Source organism: Miniopterus natalensis, chromosome 10 (assembly GCF_054644295.1).
Source record: "Miniopterus natalensis isolate mMinNat1 chromosome 10, mMinNat1.hap1, whole genome shotgun sequence".
Lineage (NCBI taxonomy): Eukaryota > Metazoa > Chordata > Mammalia > Chiroptera > Miniopteridae > Miniopterus > Miniopterus natalensis.
This window is the reverse complement of record NC_142090.1, coordinates 76,541,234-76,553,364: the sequence shown is the minus strand read 5'-3', so window position 1 is coordinate 76,553,364 and position 12,131 is coordinate 76,541,234.

Here is a 12,131-nt window from a genome sequence, read left to right as displayed (position 1 = left end):
GTGAGAGATTTTAAACTCCGGGAGATGTGATTCCTTATCGACCCAGGCTTTATACGTTGGCTGTAGATTGGCATCAGAAGCTGGACAGAAATAAATTGTCATGCTCTGCATTTGAAGCAACAGCCTCTCCTGACATAATATTTCTTTCAAACTCAACAAAGCTTTATCTCGCGAGTCCTGAGACAGAGCAGGACTGTTGTGTGTTAAGAGCAGCCGAGGCCATGTAGCAGTAATTCACCTTTCTAGGTTATAGTTTTTAATTAAGTAATGCTTACCCCACAGCTGATTTTACACTTAACTCTCAGTATATGCTCACTGTAGTGTGTAGAGATATACTTTTAACGGTGACCACCCTCTTATACCCTTTTCTCCCTACTATGGTGGTCTTGTAAGGGTTTTTACTTTAGGTAATTAAAATGATTGCAAATAATAACAAACACCCATATTAGCACCACTCAATAACAGTTAACATTTTGTGATGTTTGTTTTCAGCCTTAAATATCCCTAATGACAAACCCCCTGATTTCCTTCTCCACCCCCTGACCTCAAAACCAACTACCATTGTGAGTTGTGGTTCCCTCTAGCAGTCAAGCCTCCTTACTCACAGAAGTGATGTTGTTTAACGTCACAGCAAACACTGAATTAGCGAATTCGGGACCATTGCTCCCAGGGGAAATTCAGGGCTAGGTTCCTGCAGACCTCTGGGCGCATTCCCACCATCCTGTCAATACATAACCTTATTGTATGTGTGTTTCTGTTTAAAGACAGTCAAACCTGAGAAAATGAGAGGGGAGAGAGAAAATAATAACATGACAAGTAAAGGCAATGCATGATCCTACATTAAACCCGGGGATAACAGCTAACAAGGCATTCCTGGGACAGCTGATTTGGGAATACGGGCTGTGGATTAGATAATAGCATTTTATTACTGTTAACTTTTCCGATCTTGATAATTGTTCTATGTTATTTAAGCGAATGCTTGTTCTTAGGAAGTAGATCAGAAACATTTAGAGATAAAGGAGGGTGATGTCTGCAGTTTACTCTTCAATAGCTGAGAGAGAGACTGTTAAAGCAAATGGGGCGAAATAGCAAAGGCTGGTGAAGCTGATTAAAAGGAATCCACGAAGGTTTTGAAATATTTTTGCAGCTTTTTAATAAGCTTAAAATAAGTTTCTTTTCCTTAAAGAACCAAATAAGAAAGAGAATAAGTGATGCCGACAGGGTATAAGGAGGCTTGGCCTACGCAAGATTAACACCAAACAAAACCAGAAGGCTGGTGTGTGTGTGTGTGTGTTGCTTACATAGTGATTCTTGAAATCCGGTTGTGTGACCCATCCAGATCTTCTCCTTTATCAAAGGTGATTTTGACCATTTCGCTTTTTTAATTTTCCATATATATCTTAAAATCAGCTTGTTATTGCTGCAAAAAAAAAAAAAAAATGCCTGGTGGGCTTTTGACTCGTATTGCATTAACTCTGTAGATCAATTGGGCGTCCTCAGGAGTATTGACAAGCCCAGTGTAGCTCATTGCCACAGAGAAAACAACGTATTTGCTTTCAATATTGCCTGCATCAAAGGTACTATTAACTGACAGCATGCAACAGCTTATGAAGGGAGAGCTATAGCTGAGGTTTGTATCTTAGTTTTATATATTATTTCACACAGGTAAAGACTTGAAGTGGGTTTGACATAAAGCGAGTAGGTAAAACTCTAATAGTGACTATTAGGGAACATAGCAGGGCATTTAATTTCTTTAATTTAACAGACTCCTATAAGCATGTGTTTTGTGTCAGGCACTATTTTAAGAGCTTTCCCTACATTCATGTATTCAATCCTCATGACAACCCTCTGAGGTAGGTACATTACTATCCTCACATCAGAGATGAGAAAATTGAGACACTGAGTTGGGAGGTGGTGGAGTCTGGATTTGAAACCAGACTGGCTGGCTCCAGGGGTCCTTGCTGTCAACCCTGACACTTGTCACCTCGTGAGTTCATGTGACAACTGGTGAAACACCGGGGGATTGTTCTTACGATTCACTGTGAACATTTCTTTTTCCCCCCAATACGACACTTCAAAAATCCTCTCTAAGAAGGTTGGCCTTTATTTTCTGCCTGTTTTTCTTAAACTATATCAGAGCAGTACCAAGGGATGCATCCTTAAATATTTAATGAGAGGCATATAGTCCATCTCACAGCCACAAAGCCTTCTCTGTCTTGACATGGATGGGTCACTCTTTCATGTTGTGGGTTAATCCTTTCCACTGCTCTGGGTGCTTCCTCGGGACAGGGATCCCATCTTGTATTTCTCTTTGTGCCCATGAGGCTTGGCTGGCTTAGAGCTCCTGGCTACCTGCTTATTAAATATGTTTGTTTTTTTTATTACTGATTTCAGAGAGAGGAAGGGAGAGGGAGAGAGAGAGAAACATCAATGATGAGAGTCACTGATCGGCTGCCTCCTGCACGCCCCCGACTGGGGATCGAGCCCACAACCCGGGCCTGTGCCCTGACGGGGAATTGAACTGTGATCTCCTGGTTCATGGGTTGATGCTCAACCACTGAGCCACACCGGCCGGGGCTACCTGCTTATGATGAGAGCAAGGAGACAGCTGTCCTCCCTCTTCCCACCGAGACACACACACCAGACACTGTTGACAGAAGTGATACACACTCGTGTGTCGGGCCAGGTCATTTAATAGCTGAAATTCCACCCAAATAGACATTTTTATAGCAATGGTTGAAGATAGATGGATGCTGTCAAATGCTATATTTGGGGGTGCAATATGATTCTACTTTTTCTACCTTTAATACAGGAACACAGTTCTCAAAAAGCGAACATTTTGGAATTTAGCATGCGTTTCCCCTTTGCGTACTATTTGTAGATTTCATGTTGCTTAGAAAAAATCTTGGCTTATATTACCATCTAGCACAGTGCATTTCACACAGTAGATTCTCAATAAATGTTAGTAGAATTTTTAAAAAATTTTAGCCACTACTCCTGTTAGGAAGGGAGTTATATAGGAGGAATTTTTCATCGAAGCTATTTCACTGAAGCCTGGGTTTCCGTTTGTAGGTCATGGGGAAGAAAATTGTTACAGACACGCTGATGATTTTATTTCCACCCCATTCTTGAGTAACTTCTTCCCCCACAAAATCATGGCTGAGACTTTTTAAAAAAAATCCCAGGCATAACAATAATTTATGATTTTCTTTCCGTACCAGAAAGACACAGTAAGATGAGTGTTTTTGTGAGATAAGGGGCCTTTCAGCGGCTCCGGGAGGCCCGGCTGAAGCGCAGGCGGCTGGTGGCCAGGTGAGCGACTATCTGCGCTTCCCAGAGGGCGCTGATGAAGCTGCCGACCGGGCGCCTTTGTCACCATTACCGCAGGGGACAGAGACCGATCTCTCTATTCCAGCCGTGAAAGGAGGCAAATGCTGGGGAAAGAATGTGTGTGTACAGGTGTGATGTGGGGTGTGTGTGTGAGAGAGGGAGAGAGGGAGAGAATGTTTGCTTTCTTACATTTCTTTCCTCTTTTAACTCTTTTCTATTTTTACTGACTTAGTCTCTCATCTTCAAGCTCAGACTCACAAAAGCCACTCCAGTCTGCTGCTAGACTTCAAGGGGCATAGTTTTCCTTATAAGGGAACAGAATTAGGCTGTGAAATAGGGACAATCTATGTTATCATCTCTGGGGCTGTGACTGCCATCTGATTAGGGAGGCCGGAGGTGAGGGGTGTGACCTTGGGCGATGTGGCGCTGGCTGTCTCCCCCCATCCCCTGCCCCAGCGTGGTGCTAGCTGCTTTCTGGCCTGGAGTTTCCATGCAAACTCTGGGACCTGAGCTCACAGAGAGGACAGAGCCCGCTTAGGTGATAGGTGGAGAGGAGGCCCCAGGGAAGCTGTTGTGGGAAGGGGCATGTGAGAGGGAGGGGGCCCTGGTGCTCAGTCCACAGCAGTCCTGGGACAAGGTCACAGGGGTGAGAGAGGCTTTATTTCCAAAAAGAACTGGTTGCTATTTGTTTTAGTTTGCTAGGGCTTTTGTAGCAAAGTACCACGAGCTGGGTGGCTTAAACTACAGAAATGTATTGTCTCACTGTTCTGGAGGCTAGAAGTCCAAGATCAAGGTGTTGGCAGGGTTGGTTCTTTCTGGGCTGTGAGGGAGAGTCAGCTCCAAGCCTCTGTCCTAGCTTCTGGAGGGTTTGCTAGCAACAATCTTGGGGGCTCCTCGGCTTGTAGATGCCTCAGCCCCGTGTCTGCCGTCATTGTCTCGTGATGGTCTCCCTGTGTGCCTGTCTGTGTCCAAATTTCCCCTTTTTATCAGGACGCCAGTCATATTGGAGTTGGGGCCCACCTTACTTCAGAGTGGCCTCATCTTAACAGTAATTACATCTGCAATGATGATAGTTCCAAATAACATCACATCCCAAGGCCCTGGGGTTAGGACTCCAGCAGCTGAATTGGGAGGGGCACAGTTCAGCTCATGCCAGCATTCAATCTCTAGGTGGTTGGTTCAGTTGGGAGTATTTTCCTGATTATTACTTGAAGGTAACAGGGAAGGAACATGAAAACAGGAGGAAATGGCGGTTCCCTTGGTGATTTTCTAGCAAGGAACAGGGACGTGGGACAGTGAAGCAGGATTCCCTCACCATTTGTCAGGACAGCCCTCTTTATAAGGACACTGACAGCATCTGAGTTGAAATGTAATCTGTGGGTCAAAGAGGACCCAAGTCCCCAAAGCTTTGTGAATTTTAGCTGCTCAGGAAAAATCACCTGAACTCCTGGACCTTCAGAAATATGGGGGTGCTCACCCGAGGGGCCTTCCTCCTTTCCTGTGTTCTCCAATCTGGGGAGAACTATTTGGGAAGGAGCAGCCCCTTTGAAGGAGTCCCGTTGTCTTAGCCACTTATCTTTCTGATAGCACAGTGTTTTCAAAATAAATGATCTATTTCCACATCAAATACCAAGTTAGAATAAAATTCAGCTAAGACGGGGTGCTTTACTAGCTACTAGTATGCATTATCTCAGTCTCTAGGGAAGCCAAGAATGTTATTATTCCCATTTTCCAGATAAAAAAAATCAAGGCTGAATTCAGCAACTTGCTCAGGGGCCTGTGGGAATCAAGCGTCAGTCAATTTCTACACACATCATATTCTGGTCACTCTGCCTCGCGGCTGCACTAAGTATTTCAGTGCAAATCGTGGAAGGATGTGGATTTTTAAAAGAATCTTAAATATCACGCTGAGATAAGAAGCTAAGAATTCGAGCCTCTGGTGTCAAATGAGGAGGCTGGATTTAGAAGGCCTCTACGTGGCCATGTGACCCTAAAATGCATCTAAAATTGTCATTTTTGTTTTCCTGTTTTGGAAGGAAGAAAGAGAGGATGTGGGGTGTCAATCTGCTATTTTTTTTTAAATATGGAATTTCAACGTCTCCGTGTGGAATTTTCTGGTTCCCATTCAAGTATGTGGATACTGTCTCTCAGAGGCTCATCTATTTTTGACGGCAATGAGATTAGAATCTGGTTATTTGTGGAGCGATCTTTTTGGAGCCTCATGTTTTTCTTTTGTCTTCTTCGGGGACCCCTGTGCTTCTCCTGCTGGGAGTGGGGGGAGTATGTTCAGAGCTGAGCACACGTAGCCTCGTTTGCGTCCAGCCGCGGCAGCCGGTCGGCCTGGCCTGGGACAGTGACATCTCCCTGTGCTGAGACCCACAGTCCTGGGCACGTCTCCTGCAGGCCAGCAAACTGGCTTTGACGGATTTCATTCCCAAAGACTCCTGCTTATTTGTGCATATGGTAATGACGCCAGTAAAATTCAATTACTGTGTCCCAGAGGACCGTATCAAGGGACAACAAATTAGGAAACTAGAGCTCTGGAGTATCTGCACTGAAATTATAACGGGGCTATTGACAAATAAACAAACAAAAATCCTAAGCATTCGCTTAATAATAGACGCTGCACATTCCGCCACCGACAATTAGCTCATCAGCTCACCCTTTGTTCTTGTCATAAAAGAACATGCCTTGGACACAGCCAAGAACATTTTATCTTAATGACTCGCTATTGTCCCCCCAGAGCACACCTGGCTTCGGGGGATCTGGTAACCAGGGAGGAAGCAGCCGCCTGGAAGCGCCTCCCTAGGCCAGGGCACTAATCCCCGCCGGGCCCACAGATGCTCCCCGCCCATGGCCTTGGGTTTCGGGTTGCCATCCAGGGCTGGGGTTTGAATGGAGGCTGTAACCTCAGAAGGTCCAGCCAGCACTTAACCGCTGACATCCATCAGGAATGTCAAGGCCTGCATTGTCTCGCTAATTTGAACCAGCCTTCCTGCTATCAGATCCGTTTTCATTCCTAACCCTCCCGCCCCGTCTTTCTTCCTCCGAGCTGCGGGCTGGGCCTCTCTGGTTGTGCTCACGTTAGAAGGCCCGTCGTGGGGAAGGGGCTCCGCTGCCCTGCCTGCCCTGAGTGGGACCTCAGGGCTCACTGACATTTCCCCGTACGAACTGCACGCCTGTGAAGGGAGAAAGCACGTCGAAGGCAGTCTGGATAGATCTGCAGACTATCTGGCAGGCAATTTACAGTTAAAATGGGCTGTCTCTGCTGTCTTCCTTCACTTTACTTTCTTTCTCAGCCAGAGCCCAACATCCAAGCGCACAACCCAAAACTGGTTAACGGGGTAGGACAAAGGCGCCAACATTTTCCTGGATGAGCAGGTCATTTTCCATCTCTAGTAGATACCTTGGGGGCAGCTACTGCGACCAAGCCCCTCTCTGGGAGAATGCCCCCCTCCTCATGAAGGGCCGTAAGCATGCTCCGTGCTTGCTTTACATGACCCCCGAGATCGGCCAACTCGTGCCCCAAGCTGGGCACAGCGGAGTCTCGCTCCAGGGCCTAGAATGCCAGCCAGTTTGGTTGCACTGGAGCTTGGGGCCCTCTGGAGTTTGGGGCCACCCTTTTAAACCATGTGTACAGAGAGGTGGAAAGCCAGGGAGTGGGGTAGCTTTGCCATGAATCATAGATGTGGGGGGGTGATTCTTTCCATCCCAAGAGGTGGACATTTCAAGACATCAAGAGACAAGAAGCAGCCGAAGGATTTTACTGCCCCTTTACGTCCCACGAAACACGGCGCTCAGCAGGGTTCATATCTTACCCCGGCTGCTTCCTGTCGCCTGCCAGGGGGTGACAGCCAGCGGCTCAGCTGTTCCGGGGCCTGCGCCCGGGTGGCTGGCGGGGAAGGGGGGACACAGAAGGCTTTGCTCATGTGCCACATTTGTGCTTGGGGCCTTTGTATAGGCAATCAAGCGGCCTTCCCTCGGTGCAGGAGCTGGGGACATGTCCAGTCTGCCTCCCTTCTCATTTGGCCACGTAAAGGGCCAGTGTCTCTCCCTTATCTATCAGAAAATGAATGTGCGAGCATCACCCCTAAATAAAGGGAGACTTGGAGAGGAGGTTATACTTCCTATTGCTTCGGGGTTAGTTATCTTCTGGAAAACAGGCCTGGGTCTTGGTATAAATTGTTTAAGCCCATGTCACTGCTTATTAACCTCTTATGTTCTCCTTAGAAGGAAAAGTCAGAGCATAAGGTGTTTGGACCACACAAACCTAGGCGTGTCAAGCCCTGGGCTAGGTGTTTTTCCACGTACCTTATTTAATTGTCACAGTGCTCCTATGGTACATTAGCACTAATTTTCTAAGAAGTTAAGTGAGTGCCTAAAAGGCCACACAACAGGTAAGTAAAAATGGTGACACCCGCGCCTGACTGGTGAGGCTCAGTGGTCGAGCTTCGACCCATGCACCAGGAGGTCACCGGTTCGTTTCCCGCTCAGGGCGCATGCTAGGGTTGCAGGCTCGATCCCCAGCAGGGGGGATGCGGGAGGCAGCCAATCGATGTTGATGTTTCTCTCTCATTGATGCTTCTATCTCTCTCTCCCTCTCCCTTTCTCTCTCTAAAATCAACAAAAACATGTTTTTTTAAAAAGTCACACTGCTGGCATGTGGACCCAAGTTTACCAGACTTAAAACTATTCTAATTCCATTGTGCCATAGTTCACAAACTTGTCCGATAAGACTCCTCAGGGTGAGTGCTTGTTAAAAATCCAATCCTGGGTCCCACTGCTCACTAATCAATCGGCATCTCCTAGACGCCGGTGCCGAAACTCACCCAGGTGACTCTCATCGGGCAGGTTAGGCCAACGCTGCCCTGATGACTTAAATGCTTTAAACAAATAAACGAACAAACAAGAAAAAAGCTCCTTCATTCTTGAGGGGTGTGCTAAGAAAATCTCTTCTCTTTTTAATAAAGCTTTTATTTTAGAGTCATTTTAGATTAGCATATATCTTGCAAAGACAATACAGAAAGTTCCTACACATCTTTATTTCCTCCTAATGATAAGATCTTGCACAGCCATGGTACCTCTGTCCGAGCTGAGAAACCAACACTGAGAAATTACTGTTAACTGTATTGGGCAAACGCTCATCCTGGAAATGACCACATAGGAGGGGGAAAGATGGGAGAGCCCCTAGTTTCCTTTCCTTACTCCCCAGTAACCGGAGAGTGCCAGCTGAAAGTCACAATCAAGTCAGTGAGTGCATTTCGGGCAGCATTTTCATCATCCTGGTGAGATGAAAACATGCATGTAAGGGCCACAAAATGCAAGTTGTGTCATTTGGTAATTTCATGTCTCAGTTAAATGCACTTCTATTTGCCTTTAAAGTTGGCGTTGCATTGTGCAAAGATGAGCGGTAAAAATTCATGCTAACAATAAAACATTTTAAGTTTTCTTTACTTAGTGTGGCATTAAACAGCAAATAAAAAATACCATAACTAGTTGAGGTAGAGGCTGGAAAAGAAGTTTTATATTTTCGTTTCTTAACTGCACTTTTTTATTTACACTTTCACGTTGTAGTAGGTCCCACAGATTATGTAGCCAGTCTTGCTGATTCCTAGTCTAGAGCCATTGTCTTAACATAATGCAGCCACGGATGGTGCCATTGTGGTACCCAGGCAGGTGAGGGAAAGGAATGCCAGGGGAAGAGCATGCTGTGCCACCTGGGCAATCCCAGCCACGGAGGGGGCTTATTCCACATTAACCAGCCCTGTCTGCCCAGGTGGCTATCGGTGCCCCAGGATGGTCATGATATTTGGGCCACTCCAATATATGCCCAAGGGGCAGTAGGGTTCCTGTAGCCCTTCCCTGTGGACAAGTACTTCATGCTGCAGGAAGTGCAATGGCAAATGCCACCCAGGGAGGCAGTTAGACGTGTGACCTGCCCCAGACGTGTGGCTCTTGCATGCATGACGCTGTAACCTGCTGCTTAATTATTTCCATGCTCCAGTGGCCAGGTTTGTAGCTTGAGTATTAAATTAAAAAAAAAAAAAAAAATCTCTGTGTCTACAAAAGCTGCTAACTCATTAAACACGGAATGGGGTGTTTCTGTGAAAGGGCAGCACAGTGGGTTGGGGACAGCGGCTTTAATTTATATCTGAAAACAAATTAGCCTAATGGAGCAGAACCTATACAAATGGCCCTACAGCCAGCCTGCGGGAGACGGAGCGGGGCTCTGGCTAAGGAATGGCCACCCGGGCTCTCCTCCACCCTGAAATTCTCCCTGCCATGTGCGTTTCAGGACAGGGCGCACTGTTTGGGATAAGAAGGGTTTCCGGCTGCTGGTGTGAGGGCCGTGGTTCCCCGTGGAGCGAAGCCAGCACGGACGGATGCGGGCCCTAGGCCTGAGGCGCAGCCTTCATGGGCAAAGGGGACTGCTGGCCGCCGGTGGGGACTTGCCCTTCCTGCCCTAGCGAGAGTTGTGTCACCCAGAGGTGAGACGTGTGACCAAGGATCGGACATAGTTAGTACGTCCAACTCAAGCATCCGGCCCATAACCTTCCCCTCTGTGAAACTCAGAGCAGCTGGTCACTGCAGCCCCCCTCCCTGGGCCAGGCTCTCTGGGCTCCTCCCAGCTCCCGATATTTCTCTCGATCTGGTTCTCTAGCCCTCCCCTGCCACACACACGTTCCTCCCAGTGTCTCTCCTGGCAGTTTCCCAGTTGCCTCCGTGCCCCCTCCCTGCCTGCCACATGGAACTATGAAAATGGTCCTGCAAAACCTGACATTTGGTGGTTTGGAAACAGGCTAAAATCTATCACCCCCATAACTGTGAGGACAGAGCTTTTCCTCTTGGTATTCCAGGTCCTGTAGCTCTTTCTAGAACGTTCCTCCCTGAGCTAATGGCAAGGTTCATTCCTCTTTGCCTTCAGATGTTTCCAATGTTCAGGCTGAAACCACAACCCCGACACTCCCGATGCCAGTCCCGTCGGGGGGTTTGCCTCCCTCCCGCCTGTCACCTTGTTGGGAACATCCGGTCTTCAGTCGCCTCTCAATGTGCTTTCCTTCCCCTGCGCGGTGTCATTCCTGCTGAGGCGGGAAGTCCCTCTGCCTTGCTCGCGGCGGGCTCCCTGTCCCTGGCACATCGCTTGGCACCCAGTGGCGCTCCATTACCACCTGCTGAGTGAATCGTCAAATGGCCCTGAGCCTCGCCGGCCTCTGCAGCTGTGTCCCCTGCCGCGTCCCTAAACCCCTGTGCTCCAGCTGCCTTAGATCCAGGACGACCTGCGTCACCTCCACAGTCTGCCTGCTGATCCTTCCCCCTGCGTCACCTGTCTCCCTGTGCACCACGCCAGCCCTTCTTCGTCCCCGTGTCCCTCAGCAGCGCCATACACCTTCCCACGGCGCACACCGGTCCCTGTCGCTGGCCCTGGCTGCACCGGCTTGTCCCCTCAGCATCGTGCCCCAGGGCCAGGTAGAGCCTCAGTTTCCTTCCCCGCCCCGATGCCTCAGAGGCCTGACAAATAAATACCCAGAGGACAGCCCCGCAGACACGCAGCCGGCGAGTGGCAGGGGCCAGGCCAGTGCCCAGAGAGCCTGGCCTTCCGTCGTGATGCTTTATTTGCTGTTCCCCTCAGCCGACTCCTTCGAGAAGACACTGTCCCCAGCTTCCTCGAAACCTGCGGCAGTTTCTGCACTGCCACCTACGCCAGCTGGCCGGGGCCCGGCCCGTTCTCATTCTTCCAAAAACAAACCTTCCCTTGATGTGTCGTTTCCCCAGGGCCTTACCTCAATCATCGGAGCCTTTCCCTTTGTATGAAGGGGCTGCGAAAGCCGGAGAGATTTCAGGACGACGCCTTTGTTGGAATTTGCTGATGTTTTGAAGTTTCTCAAACCAGAGGAAGACACCCCGGGCAGCGTAGCAAGAGTTCTGGTGTTTGTTCCGTGAATACATTTTCTTTCTTCTGAGAAATTTCAAACACACATGAAAGTAGCGGGAATGACTCAATTGTAGGATCAGTGCAACCTCCTAGATTTATCCTAATTATTAATGGTTTGTAACACTCCCTGTTTTTTTAATTCTTTGTTGAATTATTTTAAAGCATATGCCAAACATCATATCATTCTATTACCCTACCTCAAAATGCCCCCATCATAACCACAGGACTCTTGTCACCCCTAAGAAAATGAACAGTAATTCCTTGGAAACACCATTTTCATAGAGGTACTTGGGGCGCAGCTTCTCGGCACCTAATCGTGTCACAGAACTGAAATACCCCCTGAGGAGGGATCCGGACATCCACTCGACCTTCTCGCATATTTTGGCTGGAGGTTGGAAATGCCTCACACCTTCTTGGCTGCATGGGTGGGACTTCACTGGGGCTTCTTGTTGCTCTAGCATTTTCTCTCCCCTTCCAGGGTCTCAGCAGACGTTGGCCTTGGAGAGCTGCGTCTCCCGTGGCCCATCCCCAGGCCAGGCTCACACGGTCCAGGCCTCCAGGAGCGGCACCTCCACCTGCCATCTACGGGCGGCCTACGTGCCAAGGTCAAGGAAGGCTGAATTTAGGTGGCGAGGTATTTTCATTTCCTGTGTTTCTCGTTGGCGCTGGCATCTCACAAGCATGGTGACCAGGTAACAATAACAAAGCATCCAGATTAGTACAGTGAATGACACTCAAGTTTAAACTTTTGAAATCCTGGTGTCACCTACACCGTCCGTAGGGCCAGGAAGAGAGCACCAAAGAGATGTCACGCCTGGATGTCACACTGCCAGGCAGAGCCTTTCTTGCATTACGGGAAAGCACTTGG